Source organism: Dasypus novemcinctus, chromosome X, assembly GCF_030445035.2.
Source record: "Dasypus novemcinctus isolate mDasNov1 chromosome X, mDasNov1.1.hap2, whole genome shotgun sequence".
Lineage (NCBI taxonomy): Eukaryota > Metazoa > Chordata > Mammalia > Cingulata > Dasypodidae > Dasypus > Dasypus novemcinctus.
The window spans coordinates 3,540,487-3,565,648 of NC_080704.1; the positions used below are offsets into that span (position 1 = coordinate 3,540,487).

The 25,162-nt window shown below is 45.2% G+C and overlaps 1 protein-coding gene across 1 annotated transcript in view; it reads right to left on the bottom strand.

Annotated features, from left to right (window-relative positions):
* Positions 1-18,697: 18,697 nt before the first annotated feature.
* LOC101437321 (protein kinase cAMP-dependent X-linked catalytic subunit) overlaps positions 18,698-25,162 on the bottom strand; it is a 172,606-nt gene continuing 166,141 nt past the window's right edge. The window contains exon 9 of the mRNA XM_058291717.2: positions 18,698-18,770. The gene's annotated coding sequence lies outside the window, so the exon portion shown is untranslated. The remainder of the gene's footprint in view (positions 18,771-25,162) is intronic.

A 25,162-nucleotide genomic window follows, 5' to 3' on the forward strand; every position in this document is an offset into this window, starting at 1 on the left:
CCTCTGTCCCCAGCTCACAGTGGCCCCCTCTGTCCCCAGCTCACAGTGGCCCCCTCTGTCCCCAGCTCGCAGTGGCCCCCTCTGTCCCCAGCTCACAGTGACCCCCTCTGTCCACCAGCTCACAGTGGCCCCCTCTGTCCACCAGCTCACAGTGACCCCCTCTGTCCCCCAGCTTACACTGGGCCCTTCTGTACCCCAGCTCAGAGTGGCCCCCCATCCTCCAGTTCACAGGGACCCCCTCTGTCCCCAGCTCACAGTGGTCCCCTCTGTCCTCCAGTTCATAGTGGCCCCCTCCGTCCCCAGCTCACAGTGACCCCCTCTGTCCACCAGGTCACAGTGAACCCCTCTGTCCTCAGCTCACAGTGGCCCCCTCTGTCCCCAGCTCACAGTGACTCCATCTGTCCACCAGGTCACAGTGACCCCCTCTGTCCTCAGCTCACAGTGGCCCCCTCTGTCCCCAGCTCACAGTGACCCCCTCTGTCCACCAGCTCACAGTGGCCCCCTCTGTCCACCAGCTCACAGTGACCCCCTCTGTCCCCCAGCTTACACTGGGCCCTTCTGTACCCCAGCTCAGAGTGGCCCCCCATCCTCCAGTTCACAGGGACCCCCTCTGTCCCCAGCTCACAGTGGTCCCCTCTGTCCTCCAGTTCATAGTGGCCCCCTCCGTCCCCAGCTCACAGTGACCCCCTCTGTCCCCCAGCTTACACTGGGCCCTTCTGTACCCCAGCTCACAGTGACCCCCTCTGTCCACCAGGTCACAGTGACCCCCTCTGTCCTCAGCTCACAGTGGCCCCCTCTGTCCACCAGCTCATAGTGGCCCCCTCTGTCCCCAGCTCACAGTGACCCCCTCTGTCCACCAGCTCACAGTGGCCCCCTCTGTCCCCAGCTCACAGTGACTCCATCTGTCCACCAGCTCACAGTGGCCCCCTCTGTCCCCAGCTCACAGTGACCCCCTCTGTCCCCAGCTCACAGTGACCCCCTCTGTCCCCCAGCTTACTCTGGGCCCTTCTGTACCCCAGCTCAGAGTGGCCCCCCATCCTCCAGTTCACAGGGACCCCCTTTGTCCCCAGCTCACAGGGACCCCCTCTGTCCCCAGCTCACAGTGACCCCCTCTGTCCACCAGCTCACAGTGACCCCCTCTGTCCTCAGCTCACAGTGACCCCCTCTGTCCCCAGCTCACAGTGGCCCCCTCTGTCCACCAGCTCACAGTGACCCCCTCTGTCCCCAGCTCACAGTGGCCCCCTCTGTCCACCAGCTCACAGTGACCCCCTCTGTCCTCAGCTCACAGTGGCCCCCTCTGTCCCCAGCTCACAGTGGCCCCCTCTGTCCCCAGCTCACAGTGGCCCCCTCTGTCCCCAGCTCACAGTGGCCCCCTCTCCTCTACCTCACATTTGCCTCCTCTGTGCTCTTGGTTCACAGTGGCCCCCCGTCCTCAAGCTCACAGTGGCCCCCTCTGTCCCCAGCTCACAGTGACCCCCTCTGTCCCCAGCTCACAGTGGCCCCCTCTGTCCACCAGCTCACAGTGGCCCCCTCTGTCCCCAGCTCACAGTGACCCCCTCTGTCCACCAGCTCACAGTGGCCCCCTCTGTCCCCAGCTCACCATGACTCCATCTGTCCACCAGCTCACAGTGGCCCCCTCTGTCCCCAGCTCACAGTGACCCCCTCTGTCCCCAGCTCACAGTGACCCCCTCTGTCCCCAGCTCACAGTGACCCCCTCTGTCCACCAGCTCACAGTGACCCCCTCTGTCCACCAGCTCACAGTGACCCCCTCTGTCCCCCAGCTTACACTGGGCCCTTCTGTACCCCAGCTCAGAGTGGCCCCCCATCCTCCAGTTCACAGGGACCCCCTTTGTCCCCAGCTCACAGTGGCCCCCTCTGTCCTCCAGTTCATAGTGGCCCCCTCCGTCCCCAGCTCACAGTGACCCCCTCTGTCCTCAGCTCACAGTGGCCCCCTCTGTCCCCAGCTCACAGTGACTCCATCTGTCCACCAGCTCACAGGGACCCCCTCTGTCCACCAGCTCACAGGGACCCCCTCTGTCCCCAGCTCACAGTGACCCCCTCTGTCCACCAGCTCACAGTGACCCCCTCTGTCCTCAGCTCACAGTGGCCCCCTCTGTCCACCAGCTCACAGTGACTCCATCTGTCCACCAGCTCACAGTGACCCCCTCTGTCCACCAGCTCACAGTGGCCCCCTCTGTCCCCAGCTCGCAGTGGCCCCCTCTGTCCCCAGCTCACAGTGACCCCCTCTGTCCCCAGCTCACAGTGGCCCCCTCTGTCCACCAGCTCACAGTGACTCCATCTGTCCACCAGCTCACAGTGACCCCCTCTGTCCACCAGCTCACAGTGGCCCCCTCTGTCCCCAGCTCGCAGTGGCCCCCTCTGTCCCCAGCTCACAGTGACCCCCTCTGTCCCCAGCTCACAGTGACCCCCTCTGTCCACCAGCTCACAGTGGCCCCCTCTGTCCCCAGCTCACAGTAGCCCCCTCTGTCCCCAGCTCACAGTGGCCCCCTCTGTCCCCAGCTCACAGTAGCCCCCTCTGTCCCCAGCTCACAGTGGCCCCCCTTTCCCCCAGCTCACTGTGAGCCCCCCCCTTCCTCCTGGTTCTTGAGCATCCCCCACAGCACCCCCTCCTTCCCTGCCCTCCAGCCCTGGGGGAAGCAGTCCAGCAGGGGTTCGCCTCCAACCTGTGCCCTCAGTCCCGCGCCTACCTGTGTGGTTTGTCCTTCCATGGCATCTGCCCTTTCTCTCCACCTGTGACGGGGGCTTCCCACTAGGCTCTGACTGATACTCCATCTAAACTCTTCCTTTCCTGCCACCTCACCTGGTCAGTGCTCCCTTCATCCATTTATTCCACGTAACACACCATCCTCCACCAAGTCTGCCGGTCAGTGTTCCCTGAAGGAAAACTTAGAAGAAGCCTGAGATATAAAACTTGCCTTTTTGATTTGATGGAAGTTACACTGCAGAGGGAAACCATCATCACCGAAAGAAGGATAGTTTGCCCTTAAATCCAAGCCAAACTGGGGAACGAGCGAATGAATGGAGGCTTGCACCAAAAAAATATGTAGACACCTACAAGCGCGTTTCTCTCCAAAAAACACCTCTTAAGTTTATGACCAGTAATAGCTGTCATCTTAAGAGGTTTTTTTTAACGGGCCTGTGGATTTTTCACAGCTCATTATCCGACTCTTTGCCAAAGGCAAAGATCAGGAATCAAATAATTAATGACATGAAGCACATGCCATGAAGCACACATTCGTGGAGGTAAAGTATCAGGTGCTTTGTGCTCTTCCCAGAATAAAAACCATGCTAAAAAAACAAACAAACACCAAAACAGTATCTGATCAAAAACAGTGAGTTTAGGACTTTTACCCAGGTCAGCTTACAGGGAGGCGAAGAGGGTCAACCACCACACCAGGGAGCCAAGAGTGCCTACAACTGCGAGCAGGAGAATTGCATCCAGCATCCATGTGGAATCAAAGCCCCCTCTTGATGTAGAGGTGGAGTGGTTATCACCATTCCAGATGGAGAAATAAAATATGGATTAGAGTGGACTTACTGGTATTCTGCTATAGAACTATTGTGACTAGCAATGGAAGAAATTGTAGCGTTGATGTGGTGACAGTGGCTATGGTAGTTGCTGAGGGCAGGGAGAGGGAAGAAGAGGTGTGATATGGGGGCATTTTTGGGATTTTGAGTTGTCCTAAATGACATTGCCGGGTCAGATGCGGGACTTTATATATCCTGCCATAACCCACTAAATGTACTAGGGGAGAGTGTGAACTACAGGGTAAACCATTATCTGTGCAGCAGAGCAGTGACCCAAAATGTGTTCACTGAGTGCGATGAGTGTGCCACAATGATGGGGGAGGTTGTTGGTGTGGGAGGAGTGGGGTAGAGGGATGGGGGATACACAGGAACCTCTTATTTTTTTTTTGTGATGTATATATCTTCAAAAAAATAGAATTTACAGAAAACAAAAAACAAGACTAAAAGAAAACCAGTGAGTTTAAATTCCCAAATCTGTTTGGTAAGGATTTATTTTCTAGGTGTCCAGGTTTCAGGGATTTATGAGCAAGATGGAAGCAGGAGGCTATGGGAAAAATCCAGCACAGCTTATTTATGAAGGCATCATTTGGTCCTTATAATATTAGAAAAATTCAGTGTAACTCTTGGGTGCGTGTCAGGAAGCACACAGAGTTCAGATTTTACATTAACTAGAAAAGCCACTCCACCAAAAATGTATCACCATGCACCCTACCTATAGCCTCACATCTGTCATTATTTTTAGCTTCCCATCCATCATTATCTGTACCAAATCCCCATCCTTACCACCCAGACTTCCTGGTAACAGGTGCCACGCATAAAACTAACTGAGAAAGCAGAAAACGAATTTCCTGGACCTTTCTTTAAAAATCCCACCCTGATGATTAACTTTCTTTGTCTCCAACTTGCATAAAAGTTGTGGGAGCAGATGTAGCTTGGAGGATGAGCTCCTGCCTCCCATGTACAAGGTCCTGGGACCAATTCCTGGCACTGCCTTAAAAAAAAAAAAAAGAAGTTGTAAGAAAAATCCTTAATAGGGAAGCGGATTGGAGATCGATTATATCTCCATCCTCCAGCTGGCAAATAAAGCCACTTTTTCCCTGGCCTGGTTTGGTATATCTGTCTACTGTACTGCACCAAGCGAATGACCCCAGGTGAGGACTTCCCTGGTGCCCTTCAGAAGAGGATCTCTTCCTTCTTCATTTCCTTTCCCACCCTAAAAGCGCATACCGATTTCTGAGGGCACATGGTGTGGCTTGGATGGGGTGCCCAGATTGGACACGTCTCGGTCTCACATCTAAAGGATTTGAGACTCACTGTAATTAGGAACGCTTCCAAGTGTCAATTCAGTTAAGGTGGGACCCCACTGGGTGAGTGTGGCTTTAATCCAAATAATTGGAGTTGTTTATGTATGAACAGAGTAAAAATCAGATGGAGAGAGATGCCACGGGAAGAAGGTCGAAGCTGAAGTCAACAGAATCTGGAACGAGAAGGACAAGACGCTGCCATGTGCTTTGTGTTGGAAAAGCCCAAAACCGAGGATGGCCGGCAGGCAGCCCAGAACACCCCAGTTTTTGAGGAGAAAGCAACGCCTTGATGACGCCTTGATTTTGGACATCCAGCCTCAGAATCGTGAGCCAGTAAGTTGCCGTTGTTTAAATCAGCCCATTTATGGTATTTGTTTTAAAAGCTGGGAAACTAAAACACCAAGACACACTTCAATTAATCTGCTGCCAATTGAAATCGAGAGAGAAAATGAATGGACAATGATGTGATATTATTCTGGGCTGAAATAAAAAAATAATTGGTTTCCTTCAGTAATAACAGTTTGGCATGAGTAGCTTAAAATCTAATGCAAATGGATTTGAGAGACACGGTAAGGGTGAAATCAAAGTGCAACTGGAGACTTTCGGGAAGCAGGAAGTGTATATTCAGCGATAGCCAGATGCTGGGGCAAAACGCACCAGGATTTTTCTTTAAGAAAATGTACAGGGGATTAGTATCAGGATCAGCAATCCAAAGAAGTCTGCAGGGCTGGTTTCTTGTGGGTCTTTTAAAGGAGACTTTATTCCTTGCCTTTTCCAGCTTCCAACAGCCACTGGCATTCCTTGGCACTTGACCCCTTCATTTTCAAAACCAGGAATGCTGCATCTTCCAACCTCTCTGCCAAGTTCTGCTTATTTCCCATCTTCTCTCTCTGACACTTTAAGGGTGTGTGTGAGTGCCTTGATAATCCAGATGATTTCCCATCTCAGGGCCCTGAACTTATTCCTTTTGCCATTGAGGAAGCATATTCACAGATTCCAGAAATTAGGAAATGGACCTCTTGGGGGACAGTAACTCTGCTAACCACAAGTCACTGCAGGAGTCTGAATAAAATAACTGGTCAGAATCGATTTTTCCAAAAGGTACTGACAATTCTGGTCATGTTGATCTGAGTGTTTTCTGACTGATAAATTTTAAAGCATATTTAGATGTTAAAACATGTGCTGTCACAATAAATGTGACATCATAATGTGTGTGACATCACAATGTGGGACAGCGTAATAAGGTGTGAACTTACTTATATGATCTTGCTTATTACAGGGTGAGGCCGTTATTTAGAATGTCTTTTTATATAATTAGTTAAGTGAAAAAGAAATAATTTCCCTTATCTTTCAGAAGACTGCGTGATGAACAAATTAACCACAATTTTACTTTTAAGTGGAAAGTCAGACACGTAAAATTCATTTTGTAGTAACCATGAGCTTAATACAGCAGAATGAGTTGGTAAACGTTGTGCATATGGAAAGTGGATGTTTAACTCTAAATAGTTCAAGTTGAAAGCAATAAATGCAGCAAACTCTCTAGCTCATAATATGCATGATTATGTTAACCAGACAGAGGTTCTGCCAATTTAGATCGCAAGATAAATACCCGAAGGATGGCCAAATACTGAGTGAGATCTAGAGTTGAGCATTTAACAAGAGGACCCACTGCATGCGCTGATCTCTTTTTTTCTCTTTTTTTCTTCTTTTGTGTGTATCTGTCAAATAGTCTCTAATATCCAAATTGAAGGAAGAATAATTTGGCAAGGAAGGAGGGACAAGGGGAGTTGGCAGGGGTGGACAGATGGAGACAGATGGAGAGGGAGACACAGAGAGAAAGAGACAGACAAACAGTGAGGCAGACAGGCAGGCAGGCAGAGCTAGATAGACTGAGCTAGAGGAAAATAAGAAGGGTAGACAACATAGACATAGCCCAATATATTACATAGTCTCTACATCAATCATGTTTCCAAGGCTACTTTGTAAATAAATGATTAATGTTTTCCTTGTTGACTTGTAAAGTTAATATGCCACACAACACTTGAAATTTAAGAGCATGTGGAGAATTTGTCACATTCTTTCAGCCACAGCGCTGGCAAAGCTCGGCACAAATGTCAAGAGGCGGAGGTGGGCTCAGTGACAACTCTGCCAACAGTGGCACACACACGTAGTTGGGATTAGAAAGATTTCTTCAGGTCTGTGAGCTCGAATTGAAAACAAAATCAATTTATCTTTATTTTCTCTGACCTCTGAAATCTAGCGTTTCCTTCACTTAGGAATGTGTGCAATAAATTACAGTAGTAGTCATTTCATACCACACTGCAGTTGCTGCAGATCTTGAAAAGTCACTTATGCTCACCCACACTTTGAAATGATGGTCCTGGTTAGACCCGACGCTGGTTGAGTGTCATAAAACTATCTGCCCCGATTTCTGAGAAAGGGCCCGTGGTTTTCACCTGACTGGCAAAGGGGTCCGTGGAACCAAAAAAGTTAAGAAATAGGCTTCAATGCGGAGAACCTGTTGATCCAGACAGCTTCTCATTGATGGCGTCGAGGACAGTTGCTTCTTGCTTTGATGGATGCAAGACCGACAGCTCTGGGGACCCTGGCATCTGGCCGAGCAATGGACACCTACAAGCAGTTTACTAAGGATTTTGGGAAAGGTACACTTAGCTTTTGTGAGCAAGAAAAGCCCTGAAGGGTAGAGGGCTAAGGATTCAATCTCTCCCAACATTTTTAGGATACCTGAAGCTCTTTTTTTTTTCCTCTCTATTTTTTTTTAAATGTTACATTAAAAATATATAAGAAGTCCCCATATACTCCCCACCGCCCTCACCCCACTCCTCCCACGTCAACAACCTCTTTCATCATTGTGGCACATTCATTGCATTTGGTGAATACATTTTGGAGCACTGCTGCACCACATGGATTATAGTTTACATTGTAGTCTACACTCTCCTCCAGCCCATTCAGTGGGTTATGGCAGGATATAGAATGTCCAGCATCTGTCCCTGCAGTACCACCCAGGACAAGTCCAAGTCTTGAAAATGCCCCCACATCACATCTCTTCTTCCCTCTTCCCACCCTCAGCAGCTACCATGGCCACTTTCTCCACACCAATGCCACATTTTCTTCTATTACTAATCACAATAGTTCATGAATAGAATATCAGTAAGTCCACTCTAATCCATACTCTATTCCTCCATCCTGTGGACCCTGGGATGGTGATGCCCACTCCACCTCTATATCGAGAGGGGGCTTAGATGCCACATGGATGAGATGCATCTTGTCCTGAAGCTCACCACCTCCCTGGCCTGGACACTGCTAATATCTCCATTTTACACATAACTCAAGGGAGATTCAGAGAGGTTACAGAACTTGGCCAAAGTTCCACAAACAATGATGCTGCCATCATTTATATAACCAACAAGGTGGTGAACCAGCTCCATTTAGAAACAAAATCTGTGGACTGTAAGGGTTGATCCTTTCTCTACGTCTCCTGATGAACACTTTTGTTAGCCAACATTTTAGTTACAGGCACAATTTTAATTTTACTGTGCCTGTCTCAGCTAAACCTATCCAGCAGATGAAACTTGGTGGACCAAGAGCTAAATAAAGGCCGATGTGTTCAACGCACAATGCCATTAAGCTCTATGGGGAAAATACCAGAAACGAGACGAGCGCCAACTAAAAACAAATTGAACCGTGTTTTTTCACCTAAGTCTATATTCCATTTTCCACTCCTTTGTTTTTACAATAACATAACTATGCCAGTACACACCCTGGATGCCTCACTCATAGTTAACAAGAATGGACAAGCCAAGTTGATGTACTCAAGTCCAACACACATGCATGTGAATTTTAAAGACACACATGGTTATTTCACTGGCAAAGATTCGGTGTCAAATCCTCGTCTCAGGCAATGTCAGCCCATCTGAGGCATGGGAAGAATCAGATGCAGCCAAATATCTTTACTCTTCTGAGAATGTGTAGGTTGGCTCGTTACACAGATAGATACACCATTGGTGTTCAAAGCTTGCAAAATAACATTAAAATAAGAATATTCAGAGGCGATTTCTTTTAAAGTAGCAAAGGCAGGAAAGAAGACACAAAAAGATAGTCAGTCAACTGGAGGACCTCATAAAATGCAGAGTGCACTTGGTTCCATCGAAGAAAAGCGGGAGTATACAATAATTGTATTTAATAGCAAGAACTTGGGAATGGTAAGAAACTCTGGGACTATTGCCTACATTTTCCATTACACCTGCCAGAGCAGAAACAGCACTGAATATAAAAGGTAGTGAACGTTTTTACACCAAGAAAAACACATCCAGTGCAGCATCTGCTGAACTAAAGCAAATGGAAAAATCAGCGCCAGACTCTTCTCGTAAGTCCATGTCCCAAACACAAAAGAAAGGTGGTAGGGTGGAAATGGAGATTTCCCAGGAAAGCGGACTTCTGGTGCTCGAGATGGAATGAAGGGGCTTGCTACCTTGGATCCCAGAGACATTCTAGGGCCAACACAACCAGATTTCAGGAAAGCATTATTTCAAGGGTTGGTCTATGCCCAAATAAGCAAAGATGGTGCAAAGCAGCATAATTTCTGGGGTCCTGAGAAAGTGCACTCTTCAGTGCTGAAATTCTGTCTGTTTGTAGAAGCCATTCAGCACATTTTACCAAGTGAAAAAAGACACGTGCCTTCAGAAGACAAGTGGGATATGTCTGTGGATAGCACAGGGTCCTGAAGAATTTTGTGGGTGATGCTAAAAGTTTTTATTTTACCCTCTGTCTCAGGGATGGGTCAACTATGACCCCGTAGGCTAAAGGCAGTCTGCTGTCTGCTTTTGTAAATAAAGCTTTATTGTCATACAACAGGGCCCCTCCATTTACATGTTGTCTGTGGCTGTTTCAATGGTAGAGTTGAATATTTGCAACAGAGTCTGTTTAGACTAAAACATTTACTGTCTGGACCTTTATAGAAAAAGCTGACCAATACCTGCTCTAAATCATAGGTGTGTTTGAAAGGATTGCATTCAAGCAAATGATACACTTCCATTGACTTTTTTTTTTTTTCATTTTTTAAAAATATTACATTCAAAAAATATGAGGTCCCCATTCACCCCCACTGCCCCCACCCCACCACTCCCTCCACAGCAACACTCTCCCCCATCATCATGACACATCCATTGCATTTGGTGAGTACATCTCTGGGCATCGCTGCACCTCATGGTCAGTGGTCCACATCATAGCCCACACTCTCCCACATTCCATCCAGTGGGCCAAGGGAGGACCTACAGTGTCCGGTAACTGTCCCTACAGCACCACCCAGGACAACTCCAAGTCCCAGAAATGTCTCCACATCTCATCTCTTCCTCCCATCCATTGACATTTTTATAGTCACCCACACAGTACTCCAGGGATTGTACTGGAGAATTTATAGATGGAATTAGCTCTCTACAGAGGTGTAAGATAGAGGTAAATGTATGTGATCCCATGCATTGGTTGGGGGTAGCTCTCAATTTGTTTCATGAGACAGACAGATGTGTGTATTCTAAGAAAGAAAATGGTCAAGCGAAGATAAAGATACAAAGAGATATGTGAAGGTTTGCAATGGCCACTGTGGGATATAAGAGTAAGAACCTTCTATGGATCTATAAGAAGATTCTCTGGCAATCTACAGACCTGGCAGGTAGAACACCATATATTTGTACTTGTCCAAATCCCAGTGCAGACAAGAGAATACAGTTGGTTGGGTTGATGCAGGCTTGCAGGCTGTGGGCTGCTACCAGCCTGGGGAAATCAAAGGAAGACGGGAAACTAGATGGGACTGGTGAACTGGTATAAAAATGGATGGAAAGGAACATGGTGGACTCAGTGAAAGAAGGATAAAACTAAAGTAACTGTGGTGAGATGCCTAGTACTGGGTTGAATATAACATTTCCCCAGAACTCAGGTCTACCCAGAACCCGTGAATTGGACCTTATTTCAGAAAGGGTCTTTGCAGATGAATTAGTTAAGATGAGTCCAAACTGGATTAGGGTGGGTTCTAATCCAAGACGACTGGTATCCTCCTAAGAAAAGAGCCAAAGAAGATGATGGGAAGTTGGAGGCTGAGATTCCACAAGACAAGGAAATGAGAAGAAGCAAGAGAGAATTGTGCTCTAGAAACTTCAGGGGGAGCAAGACCCTGCAACACCTTGATGTCAGATTTCTGGCTTCCAGAACTCTGATGGGACAAATTTCTGTGGTTTTGAGCCACCCAGTTTGTGGTGCTTTTTTTACAGCAGTCCAGGGAGACTAATGCAGATGCAATTACCTCGGAATTTGAGATTTTGTAGATACAGTGGTTCCAGGTTACAACATGGCTGGGGTGAGGCAGTGTTGGTTTTTCCACTTTTGAAGGCACTTGTGTGAAGTTCTAAGAGGTCCTTGGTGGGAAGTAATTCAACATTGGAACATTTCACTCCACCTCCGAGGTGACTTTTGGGTCCCAGGCATGGAATCCATTCCCAGGTATGGCTACCATTCTCCAGCATGGATTTCAGCTGGAGAATGTTAGCCATTTCCAGTGACAAGTAAAATCTTGGGTCTGGAATCACCGACAAGGTCTTTCAAAATATTTCTCTAATTGATTCATGTCCAAGGATGCTCGGAATGTCTTCCCTAGCTCTTGCTCTAACAAGGGGAAGAGTTGGCTTTGCATCTTGCCATGGCTGTGCATGAATGAGATCCTGTCCATCCGGCTTCCAGCCTTGGATTGAGGGTATCAGCTCAACCTTTGGAACCAGAAGTCAAAAGGACTGCCCTGCCTCCTCTTCTTAGATTTAAAGTAACTAACCTGAATCATGCAGGACAATCGTTATTCATTATGTGTGACAAGAGGGAAGCCAGTGGGCATCTCCTCTCAACTTGGCCAATATATTCTGGACATCCTTGGATCCTCACCCACCAAGCCCACCCCATATCCACTGTCTCTCGCATCCACGGCCAGCTGCAGGGACTCGGGTTTCTGCTTCTTAGGCCACAGAGAGTGTAGTGTCCATAACCAGGAGGTGACAGCTGTCTGCGTGTGATGAAGCTGTAGTGGTCCCTGTGGGATGACACTGTTCTCACTCAATGGTGGGAAACTCAGCCCCCTGTCCCTAGACCTAGTATAGCAGACACTGATTCTCTCATCATGCACCAGGGGCAGAAAGGAGGTGAAGGAGCATGAGCACATGGAGACTAGCTATAGGATTATCTGTGCACATGGGTTACGTGGGCAGGAGAGGGTCCTGGGGGAAAGGGCAGACCCATTTTTGGAAGACCACAGATCCCTGTCATCTCTGGGCTACCAGTATAGGCATGATTTCTTTTTGGCAGTGGGACCTCCAGCAATTCTGCCAAAGGAAAGTTATAGGTGTGCCAGGAGCCAGGCTACAAAGAAAACAGAACCACACAAAAGCAGCCTTTTTTTCTGTGAGTGGTACATATTTTCCAGAGAAATTGTTTGGGCTGAGCCCTGCTTGGAGCCAGGGGTACACCCTGTCTTGCAGGGACGAGCAAACTAGAGGATGAAGCAAAGTTCAAAAGTAGGTGCAAACAAGCACATGAAAAGATATTCAGAATCCTTGGCCATTACAGAAATCAAAACCATAATGAGATACCACTGCATACTCACAAGGATGGCCATAATAAAAAAGACAAGGAAGCGGTTGTGGCTCAGGTGACTGGGCTCCCGCCTACCACATGGGAGTTCGCTGGTTCAGATCCAGGTGCCTCCTGAAAAAGACAGCAAGCTGGTACGACAGGCAGGCACGGCAAGCAGACACAACAAGAGACACAAGAAGGAAAAGCATAATGAGAGACACAACAAAGTAGGGAGCAGAGATGGCTCAAATAATTAGCCACCTCCATCCCACATCAGAGGTGAACCCGGGTTCAACTCCTCGTGCCTCCTAAAGAAACAAGGAAGATGAACAGACACAGCAAGTGAAAAACAACCAGGGGGTTGGGAGAAATAAATAAATAAAATAAATCTTTTTTTAAAAAGTAGATGCAGCAAGCACACAAAAAGATGTTCAACGTCATTGGCCATCATGGAAATCAAATCAAACCTCTAACGAGATAGCACTGCATATCCACAAGGATGCTAAAATAAAAAAGATAGTAACAAGTGTTGGTGAGGATGTAGGGCTACTGCTTAGTTCTGTTATGTGAAGCTTACCTCAATATAAAAACAAACCCACATACACAGGTAGATGTATGTGAAGGTTGTAGAGAGACCCTGGTTGAAAACATCACCCAAGGGCATTCAGAATATAGACTCTTGGGCAAGATAGTCATAATTGGAAAATGAACACCAAGGTGTTTTGGAGATCTAAATTTGAAACATGAGATGTTCATGAAAATAATGGGAGGTAGAGCATTTTCAGGTGAAAGAGGGAAGGACATTGCATCAGGGACAATGAAAACAAGCATAGCAGGATGAGCAAAGAGAATACCCCAGACCTATAGAGAAAAGCACTTAAAAGTGGTGGGTTTTGTTCATGACTCGGTGGGTGAAGATAAAGCAGAAAATAATTAGGAGGAAATGGTGATTTTAAAAACTTTTATTGTAGTAATACATATATATAACCTGAAGTTTTCCATTTTAACCATTTGTGAGGGTATAGTTTATTCAGTGGCATTATTTACACTCACAGTGTTGTGCTATCACCCATGCCCAAAACTTTTCCATCACCCCAGGTAGAACCTCTGTACACATTAAGCAATAACTCCCCATTTCCCTGACCCACAGTCCTGGCAACCACTAATGCACTTTCTGCCATCACAGATTTGCCTATTCTAGACATTTTACATAAGTGGAATCATGCGATATTTGTCCCACGTTTTAGTCTTTAGTGAACAAATTCAATTTCCTTCTTTATAATTCAATGACTGCTTTAGAAACTGAAAGCTTAAACATTTCTTGATGGTTCTATTTTTAAAAATAGTAAAGTTAGAACAGTATACCAACCCCAGTAGATCCAGGATAAAATTGCTGCAAACCTTGACATCGCTATTCAAACTTAACCATTTTCATGTGTGCATACAAAATTCATATATACACACATATACACTCATATACCCTCTTAAAAATCTTAGTGAAATCTAACATTTGTATATTTATGCTAAGAATCAAATAGTGGGAAGTGGATGTGGCTCAAGCAGTTGGGCTCTCACCTGCCACATGCTAGGTTCTGGGTTCGGTTCCTGGTGCTTCCTAAAAAAGATGAGCTGACGCAATGTCCTGGCGTGATCAGCTGACGCAATGAAATGATGCAATGAAGAGACACAATGAGGAAACACAATGAGAGAACACAACAAGCAAGAGTGGAGGAGGCTCAAGCAATTAGGTATCACCCTCACAAATGGGATGATCCCAGGTTCGGTTTCCCATGCCTCCCAAAAAGAAGACACACACAATGAACAGACACAGAGAGCAAACAGCAAGCACAAACAACAAAGGGTGGGGGGAGAAATAAATAAAATAAATCTTTAAAAAACCCAAATGTTAAAAAATGGAATCAATTCAAAAAAGTCTTTCCTAAATTCCTACCTCCTCAATATAAAAGGGGGAAATGGAAAGGACAAAAGAGTTTATATGGCTATGAGTCTCCAAAAAAGAGTCGGGAGGTCATCAAAGGGGTCGCTCTTATGCACGCCTTAGCAGAGTCCCAGAGACAGCCAAAGTAGATACAAGTGCAGGTATTGGTTCTTCTGAGGGCTACAGGGACCCACAGGTTCTATGGTCATAGCAGATGGAGTTCAGTGCCATGTCAGTTGACCCAACTTTGGAGTTTGTGTTCCTGAGTGTGATGGAGTTGAACTCAGATGTGATCTTTGCTCATAAGCCTCTCCTGTTACTTTTACTGGGGTTTGGTGTATGCTCAAGGGATCTGAATCTCTGGACTGTCCATGTGATAGCCAGGTCCTGAGCCTCAATAGACCTGCAACTCCTAGCCTCTGGTTTAATGAACTTACTCCAGCCAGCTAACAGGGAGGTGAAGAAGGTCAATCATCACATCAGGGAGCCAAGAGTGCCTACAACTGCAAGCAGGAGAGTTGCATCCATCATCCAAGTGGAATCTAAGCCCCCTCTCGATATAGAGGTGGAGTGGACATCACCATCCCAGGATCCACAGGATGGAGGTATAGAGTATGGATTAGACTGGACTTACTGATATTCTACTATGGAACTATTATGATTAGTAATGGAAGAATCTGTAGCATCGGTGTGGAGAAAGTGGCCATGGTAGCTGCTGAGGGTAAGGAGAAGGAAGAAGAGATGTGATGTGGGGGCATTTTCAGGACTTTGACTTGTCCTGAGTGGTACTGCAGGAAGAGTTGCTGGACATTGTATGTCCTGCCATGGCCTACTGGGTGGACTGGGTGAGAGTGTAAACTACAGTGTAAACCACTAACCATGTGGTGCAGCAGTGCTCCAAAATATATTCACCAATGCAATGAATGTGCCACGATGATGAAAGAGGTTGTTGATGTGGGAGGAGTGGGGTGAGGGGGGGTGGGGGGTATATGGGGACCTCATTTTTTTAATGTAACATTAAAAATAAATAAATAAATAAATAAGAAAGACAATTATGACCCACAAAACTGGACAACAGAGTGTTAACCCTAATTTAAATTATGTACTTTAATTGATAATATTGGTGTATCAGTTGTAACAAACTTAACACTCTAATGCAGCATGCTAATAATAGGGGATATATAAGAACTCTCTGGAGGTGATGTGCAATTTTTCTGTAAACCTAGAACTGTTCTAAAAATATCGCTTATGAAGGAAAAATATGGCAAGTCTACTGGTTGAGGGAACTAGTACAACCAAAACTAAGATTTCCTAAGTCGACATGAAGGGTGATTGATTTCTGAAAAGGTCTTTTGGTCGATTAACACGTGTTTATTTGCATCTTGTTTGGCTTCTTAACTGGATCAGTTCAGATTTAGTTAAAGAAGAGTGTCTTGGTTGCCAGCAGGTGCCATAATGAAAAGGCAAGAAATGCAAGGCTCTGAACTACAGAAGTTATTTTCCCACAGTCCTGGAAGACAGAAAGTCTGAAATCTGTGTGTCAACAGAACGGTATGGACCAGAATCTGTTCCTTGCCGGTCTCCTGGTGGCTTGCCAGCATGCGGTGGCATTTTCCCCATGGCTGTGCCCAATTTCCTCTTCTTAGAAGGACACGAGTCATATTGGTTTGGCCTCATTTTAACTAATCACATCTTCAAAGACCCATATCCAAATACAGTGACTGACATTGGTTAGGATTAGAACATACCTTTTGGGGAGGACATACTTCAGTCCATAACCGAGAGTCTTTTCCGTTGAACCCTAGCGTCGCCATTTGTCTTTGAAAATCTTTGCCTTCCTTAGCTTCCTCACTCAAAGGAGAGCTGCACTTACCAGCCCAGTATGTTTCCATCAGATGGTTCTTCTGGCAGAACAAGCAGCTGAATTTTTGAAGCTGCATCCTCCAAAGGATCTGCTGAAGCTTGCCGGAGTGGTAGGGCCCCTACTTTGTCTCACTGAAATAGCCCCGAGTGTAATGGCAGATGAAATCTTATTTTTTTCCAATCTCAGAGCTGATTCATCTGCACTCAGATGTGCATGGCCAAAGAAGTAAATTTCAAAGGGAGGAGACACTGATATCCTCCAATGGGCCAACATTCACTAAACAAGGCATTCAACTGTTATAATTCATCCGTTCAGCAATTTAGTGGGACACATATCAACACCTTCATTTTATTCAATATCTGACATCTATCATCTTTCATTAACCCAAAGTAACAAATGTTCAGAGATGACTTTTTTTCCAGTGTCTAGTAGAGATTAAAATGCAGAATACTGAACATATGGCATGAATATTTTAATGAATGTAGACAATCAATTTAGAGAGTTTGGACCTCAGAGTGAACTTTCTTTTGGAAGATGAGGAAGGCGGAGTTCTCCTGAGATTGAGTGTGATTATTCCAAATCCCTCAATCCTCCAAGCACACATGCTTGCCAAAGAAAAATCTCCACCTGGGCACAATTGGATAGCATTTTAGAGGTATGCAGACAGACAGAAAACCACTTGGCCTTTTGTAAAAGATTAACCTTTTTACACCAAACCCACAACCTCTGAAGTTACTTTCCAAGAGGAAAATAAGGGACTAAGGAAAGAGAAGACAAAGACTTTTCCTGTAGGCACTTCTTTCCATCTTCAGTTTGATCCAGTGAACCTTGACTGACCAAAGTCTAGAAAAGGCTGTGTTTGGTTAGATAAAGAAGACCTTATTTGCTGTTTCTTCAGATGCCATTTGGGCAGAGTTTATCTGAATTGGGTAAAATAGCGCATTTAGCGCAGTGTCTCTCTCTCTTTTTTTAATTGCTTTGAATTTTTTAAAATTTTTTTGAAAGTTTTTTGAAGATACATAGATCACAAAAAATATTACATTAAAAAATATAAGAGGTTCCCACATACCCCACACCCCACTCCTCCCACATCAACAACCTCTTTCATCATTGTGGCAGGTTCATTGCATTTGGTGAATACATCTTGGCACACTGCTGCACCACATGGATTACAGTTCACATTGTAGTTTCCGCTCTCCCACAGTCCATTCAGTGGGTTATGGCAGGATATATAATGTCCAGCATCTGCCCTGCAATATCATTTAGGACAACTCCAAGTCCCCAAAATGCCCCCACATCACATCTCTTCTTCCCTCTCCCTGCCCTCAGCAACTACCATGGCCACTTTTTCCACATCAATGCTACAGTTTCCTCCATTATTAGTCACAATAGTTCTATAGCAGAAACCAGTAAGTCCACTCTAATGCATATTTTATTCCTCCATCCTGTGGACCCTGGAATGGTGATGTCCATTTCACCTCTATATTGAGAGGGGGCTTAGATCTCACATGGCTGATGGATGTGATTCTCCTGCTATAAGTGGTAAGCACTCTTGCTTCCCTGGTGTGGTGGTTGACCATCTTCACCTCGTTATTAGCTGACCTGGGTAAGTCCAATGAACCTGAGAGTAGGAGTTGCAATCTCCTGGGGCTAGGGCTCAGGGCTCTGCTGGCACATGGCCAGTCCAGAGAGTCAAGTCTCCTGATATACACCAACCCCGGCGCCAACCACAGGTTCAGTAAAAGTGACAGAAGAGTCATGTGTAGAAAGGTCACATCTGAGTCCAACTCCATCACACTCAGGAACACAAATTCCAAAATAGGGCCAACTGACAAGGCACTGAACTTCAGAGACACCTGCCATGAACAATGAACCTGTGCATCTCCATAGCCCTCAGAAGCACTAGTACCTAAGTTTGCATCTACTTTGGCTGTCTCTGGGATCCTGCTGAGGCATGCATAAGAGTGACCCCTTTGGTGACCTCCTGACTCTTTTTTGAAGACTTAGCCATATAAACTCATTTGTCTTTACCATTTCCCCCTTTTATTCAAGGTCTTTTTCTAGTTGAATCACCTGTTAGTGATTGGTAATAACCCCTTGGCACCAAGGAGGCTCATCCCCAGGAGTCATGTCCCATGCTGGGTGGAAGGTAATGCATTTACATGCTGAGTTTGGCTTAGAGAATCAGCCAATGTCTCCTAAGGTTCCACATTCATTCTCGGGTTCAGGAAACAACCCCAAGTCAGATACCCAAAGACTTTTTTTGCAAACTCTGCCATCTACCTCTCTAAAGAAAAGTTCCTGCAGGAGGCTATGGGACACAGAAAATAGAAGGCTGGAGTGGGATTCCCAGGAGCCGGCTTCTCCTCCCAGGACTTATCACTGTAAATGTGTGATTTTGCAAACTTGGTCTTACCTGATTTACTGGCATACATCATCTCGTGTGGAGTGGAATATTTCAGGCATGGAAAAGGTTTAAGAATATCTGTTGGAAACAAAGACATAATGATCTCATATGGAAAGACATGCTGTTTACTGGTAATGCTTGCAATGTAAGAAGTTCGGCAGTTGGGAGTGTTGGGCAAGAACACTCAAGCAGGACAAAGCTATCATGGGCTACAAGAATAAGGAATATATGTACTTGGTAGTTATATAGAACACCTAGACTTTGTACTCTGAGATAAGACTTTTTAGTTTCTTAAGATGGATGGGTAGCTTGAGACAATAGTCAACTGAATTCTGTAGGTTATAGGTAATACTAATGTTTAACTACATATAGCTGCTTGTTGGCATGAATGCTGGGGTATATATAGAAACCCCTCTGAAGCAATAAATTTGTCTGATGAGTCTTTACTCATAGACTCCCTGATCCCAGCTCTCTCTCTCTCTCTCTTTCTCTTTGTTTCATTCTCCCTTCTCTCTTTGTTTCATTCCTGATACCCTTCAGGCCCAAATCTCCAACAAATAACATAACAAATATCCATGGGACCTCTATCTCACTTAAAAGAGAAAACACCGTAGATACGAAGAAATGCAATGGAAGCCTCCACTGTGACCTTGCATTTCCCTCTCTCTCTTCCAAGTGGGAAACCAAATCTCCCAGAGGATGTCTACATACTCTGCTTTTAGAGTGTATCAGATATGTACTTATTTCTAAAGAATATCCAGTTTCCTTTTGCATATTTGAAACATGGCATAATTGTCTCTTTGTTCCTTTGCAACTGTTATTTGTCAAAATTACTTCTTGAGCTTTGTCTTACTGATATATAAATTCATAATTCATTTATTTTCACTGTTTACAGCATTCCAGTCTATGGATAGATTAGATATAGTTATCCCTTCTTATGTCGATGAGCATTGGGTATGTTTCCAACTTTTAAAAATTATAAATAAACTATAAAGATCTTTGTAAGAAATTCCTTATGCCCATGAAAATACATCATTTCTAATATCCCCACCTGCTAGGAAAATCTATATGACTGAGTGTATTTCTAAAAATCGGAAACCAAGAAGGTCTTTAGCTACCTACCTCCATTTCCACTTTGCTTATGTGTAAATATTATTCAAGTAGATTTTATAAGTTAAAACACTGGGACAATTTAGCTTGGAAATTAAAGCTTTAACTTTGTGACAATGCATGAGGACTCTTAATTTGTGATAATTCAGCCTCTGTTGATTCTTTTTTTTTTTCTTTATTTTCTTTTAAATGCTACATTAAAAAAATATAAGATCCCCATAAACCCCCCACCCCACCCATGCCACCATTTCCCCATCAACAAACTGTTCCATCATTGTGGCACATCCACTGCACCTGGTGAATACATTCTGGAGAACCGCTGCAGCACATGGACAGTGATCCACATTGTAGCCCACACTCTCCCCCAGTCCACCCAGTGGGCCATGACAGGACACACAACGTCCAGTGTCCATCCCTGCAGCACCACCTAGGACAACTCCAAATCCTGAAAATGCCCCCACACCATATCTCTTCTTCCCTCTCCCAAGCATCAGCAGCTACTGTGGCCACCCTTTCCACATTACTACTACAATTTCTTCCCTTACTAATCACAATAGTTCCCCAGCAGAACACCAGTAAGTCCACTTTAATCCATACTCTATTCCTCCATCTTGTGGACCTGGGATGGCTATGTCCAGTCCCCTTCTACATCAAGAGGGGGTTTAGATTCCACATGGATGATGGATGCAATTTTCCTGCTTGCAGCTGTAGGCACTCTTGGCTCCCTGGTGTGGTGGCTGACCATCTTCACCTCCTTGTTAGCTGGCCAGGGCAAGTCCAAGAAACCAGAGGGAAGGAGTTGCAAGTCTGCTCAGGCCCAGGGCCTGGCCATCACATGGACAGTTAAGAGATTCAGGTCTCCTGAGTATACACCAACCCAAACGCCAACCACAGGTCTGGTAAAAGTGACAGAAGCGGCATGTGTAGAAAGGTTATATCTGAGTCCAACTCCATCACACTCAGGAACACAAACTCCAAAGTAGGGCCAACTGACATGGCCCTGAACTCCAGAGCCATCTGCCTTGACCATAGAACCTGTGGGTCGCTGCAGCCCTCAGGAGAACCAGCACCTGGGTTTCCATCTACCTTGGTTGTCTCTGGTGCCCTGCTGAGGCATAAGCATACATAAGCATACATAAGCATACATAAGCATCACCCCCTGATGACCTCCCAACTCTTTTTTGGAAACTCATAGCCATAGAAACTCTCTTGTCCTTTCCATTTTGCCCTTTTTATCCAAAGTGAAAATGCAGTTTTTAACACCTGATATTACATGTAAGCTGAGATATTCTGCCAGTCTGAGTTTACCTCTTTGTTCATGGTCTTTTTGTAGTTACATCATCAGCTGGTGCTTGGTAGTAATCCCTCGGTGCCAGGGAGGCTCATCCCTGGGAGTCATGTCCCACACTGGGGGGAAGGCAATGCAGCTATATACTGAGTTTGGCTTAGAGAGTGGCCACATTTGAGCAACATGGAGGCTCTCAGGGGGTAACTCTTAGGCACCCCACAGCTATAGGCCTAGTTCATATTTCAGGCACACAGGCTCATAATCAGAGTCATCAGTATCAAGGGCTCATCGCTGGACCATCCATCTTTATTGGTCTTTACCATTGCACTTGGGGGATTGTTGTTCCATTGGGGAATGTGATAGAGCCCCCCTGGTCAGGAATTCAGCACTCTCTCATCTGTCATTTACATCTGTTGATTTTTTTCTTCATTCAAACTGCTCTGTTTAAGAGCTGATATATTAGGCAATGAGTCTCAAAATATTTTTTTTTTAATTTTCCTACACATGTCTTCTATTTTTTTCCCTCTATTTTATTAAAATGTTACATTAAAAAAAATAAGAAGTCCCCACATTCTCCTCACCCCCCCTCACCCCACTCCTCCCAAATCAACAACCTCTTTCATCATTGTGGGACATTCATTGCATTTGGTGAATACACTTTGGAGCACTGCTGCACCACATGGATAATGGTTTACATTGTAGTTTACACTCTCCCCCAGCCTAGCCAGTGGGCCATGGCAGGACATACATTGTCCAGCAACTGTCCCTGGAGTACCACCCAGGACAATTCCAAATCCTGAAAATGCCCCCACATCACATCTCTTCTTCCCTCACCCTACCCTCAGCAGCTACAGTGGCCACTTTCTCCACATCAATGCTACAATTTCTTCCATCACTGATCATAATAGTTCCAGAGTAGAATATCAGTAAGTTCACTCTAACCCATACTCTATTCCTCCTTCCTGTGGACCCTGGGATGGTGATGTCCATCTAGAGGGGGCTTAGATTCCACATGGATGATGGATGCATTTCTCCTGCTTGCAGTTGTAGGCACTCTTGGCTCCCTGGTGTGATGGTTGACCTTCCTCACCTCCTTGTTCGCTGGCTGGGGTAAGTCCAATAAACCAGAGGGTAGGAGTTGCACATCTGCTGAGGTTCAGGGTCTGGCTGTCATATGGACAGTCCAGAGATTCAGGTCTCCTGAGTATACACCAACCCCAGAACCAACCACAGGTCCAGTAAAAGTGACACAAGAGGCATGTGTAAAAAGGCCACATCTGAGTCCAACTCCATCACATTCAGGAACACAAACTCCAAAGAGGGCCAACTGACATGGCACTGAACTCCAGAGACATCTGCCATGACCATAGAACCTGTGAGTCTCTGTAGTCCCCAGAAGACTATTTAATGACATAGAGAGCATGGAAAGACCAGAGAGCAAGCCATCACGCAAGTGGATGGTCTAAGATGAGGGAAACCTTTCACGACAAACATCTCAGAGACACAGGTGCACAAGCACATGACAAAGAACTGCTGGATCCTCTTACAACACAAGACAGAAATTATTTCAAGGGTTGGTTGGATGAGGTTCGTATTTGTTGGAATCGGATCACGTTCTGACCACATGTCTCACCTCCGTAAGCTTGAGGGATGACTTTCATGCTCCAAACTCAGTTCTGCTCCTTTAAAAAGGCTAAAATAATCGTTAGGATTCCTTATGAGTCTATAAAACCTTCTTTAATGACCTACTCCCCAAAGAAGTATAAAGTCATTTAAGGTTCCATGGATCAGTCAAGGGCAGGTCCTTGAGTCAGCCCTGTGGAGTGACAAAACCTCAAAAATGTCAGTGGTTGTCATGACAACAGAACTGCGGATCATGCTAAAATTTGGCCCAACTCGGAAGGCAAAATCAGGGGTGAGGCAATAAAACCAAAACTCACCAGAAATGTTTTTTCTTCACTTTTCTCCTTCGCATCTATACTATGCAAATTCATGGGAGAGAAAAGCACATTTTAAAAAGTATGTTTTGGGAGGCAGATGTGGCTCAACCAATTGGTTTCCCATCTGCCATATAGGAGGTCCAGGGTTCAATGCCCAGAACCTCCTGGTGAGGGCAAACTGGGCCATGTGGCGAGCTGGCCCATGTGGAGTGCCGACCCATGCTGGAATGCCACCATGCGTGGGAATGACGCCCAGTGTGGGAAAGCGCCCCAGCACAGGAGTGCCGGCCGACCTGAAGAGCTGGCACAGCAAGATGACGCAACAAGAGACACAGAGGAGAGAAAATAAGAAGACGTAGCAGAACAGGGAGCTGAGGTGGCACAGGAGAGTAATCCCCTCTCTCCCTCTGCAGGAGGTCCCAGGATTAGTTCCTGGAGCTGCCTAATGAGAAGACAAGCAGACACAGAAGAACGCACAGTGAATGAACACAAAGAGTAGGCAACGGGGTAGTGGGGGTGGGGGGGAGGTAGATAAAAATATGTATATATAAAGTATGTTTTCACCTGATTAGGTTTTATACTTTCCATGTGGGTTGCTTCTTTCCCTTAAAAGCTAGTCACCCAGTTTTAGTTGCTATAACTAGTGAAAAAAAATACACATGAAAAATATTCAATGAAAAGAGTAATGAACATCTTAGGAAATGCAAGAACTGTAAAAGGAGTTTATTTGTCCTCAAGGAACTGAGTATGTAAGAATTCTTGTTGTTGTTGCTGGTTTTTACCCAGACTTGCCTTCAATGATTTATCTAAAAATTTTATCTGTAAAATTTATGTTGACTCTTGATTACTTCTGTTGTTGGCTGACTAAACCTAAAGCCTGAAGAAATAAGTCTTTTCCCATTTCGCCATTGTATCATTTCTGGCCAAGTAGCCTATGCGGAAATACCCGCCGACTCTGAAAATGTAACTTTTGACAGCCAGTGCTCAAAATGCCATCAACAGAGGCTGAATTTCAGAATCTTTTAGAGGAAAAATACCTTTAAGCCAGGGACTCTTGGCAAAGGGTCTGTGAGCTTGAATTGAAATTAAAAAAAAAAATTATTCGTGTGGGGACGTGTTAAAACATATATTTATTAAATAACGCATAGTAGAGTGTGGGCTTAGTAAAGGGTCCATGGTTTTCATCTGGCTAACAAAGGGGCCTGTGGAACAAAAAAGTTAAGAATCCCTGCTTCAGGCTGTTTGGGATATTTTGATGTTCACGTCTCTACTACAGCTATCTTCCCTTGAATACTTACTCAGAGGCCTTTTTTTTTTTTTTTGAACTAGTGTTTTTCTCTAAATCAAACACTCTTGCAGTTGGAGAGGAAAGTCAGTTTAACTATTGAAAGAAAAGTGCTGGCTGTTGCGAAAAAGTGGATTATATTTATTCTATCAAATATATTACCATAAACAAAAATAATAATAAGGAAAAGAATCTTTTTCCACAAGAAGCTATTTTAAAGCGGAATCTGGAAACAACACCTAACCAAGAGGAGGAGACAATCCTATCACCAGCAACTCCTCTTAAAGCAGTATTTACTGCCCTCTAGTGGAGGCTATTTTAACAGAAAGACCCCGTATGTCCATTACATAGAATATTTTTTCAGTTATTACATATGGGTTATTTCCAGCATAAAGGGAGAGGACAAATAAAACTGTGAATTGTTCTTGTTAGTTTATTGTGGTTATTTAGCAATCCACAAAGCCACAGTATTTCTGTGCTATTGGAAATATCAGCAAATATTCACTATTCATCTCTACTCAGAGCAAAACTCCACAGAGCTGCCCACGGGTACACACTCCAGGTTCTGGGCCAAGATCCCCCTACTTCCAGCTAACTGGCTACAAATTTGGGGATTTCCAGCACCTCCTCGGGTTTGGTAAATCGCCAAAATGACTCACTGAACTCTGGAAAGCACCATACTTGCTATTATGATTTAATTACAGTAGAAGATACAAATAAGAAGAAACCCACTCCTATGCCAGGTCTGGGAGGGTCTCAAATGCAAACTTCTGAGTTCTTTTCATGTGGAAGCACTTTGGTGTATCTTATCAAAGACACTCACAAAGTCCGTGCACACGTTTATCTG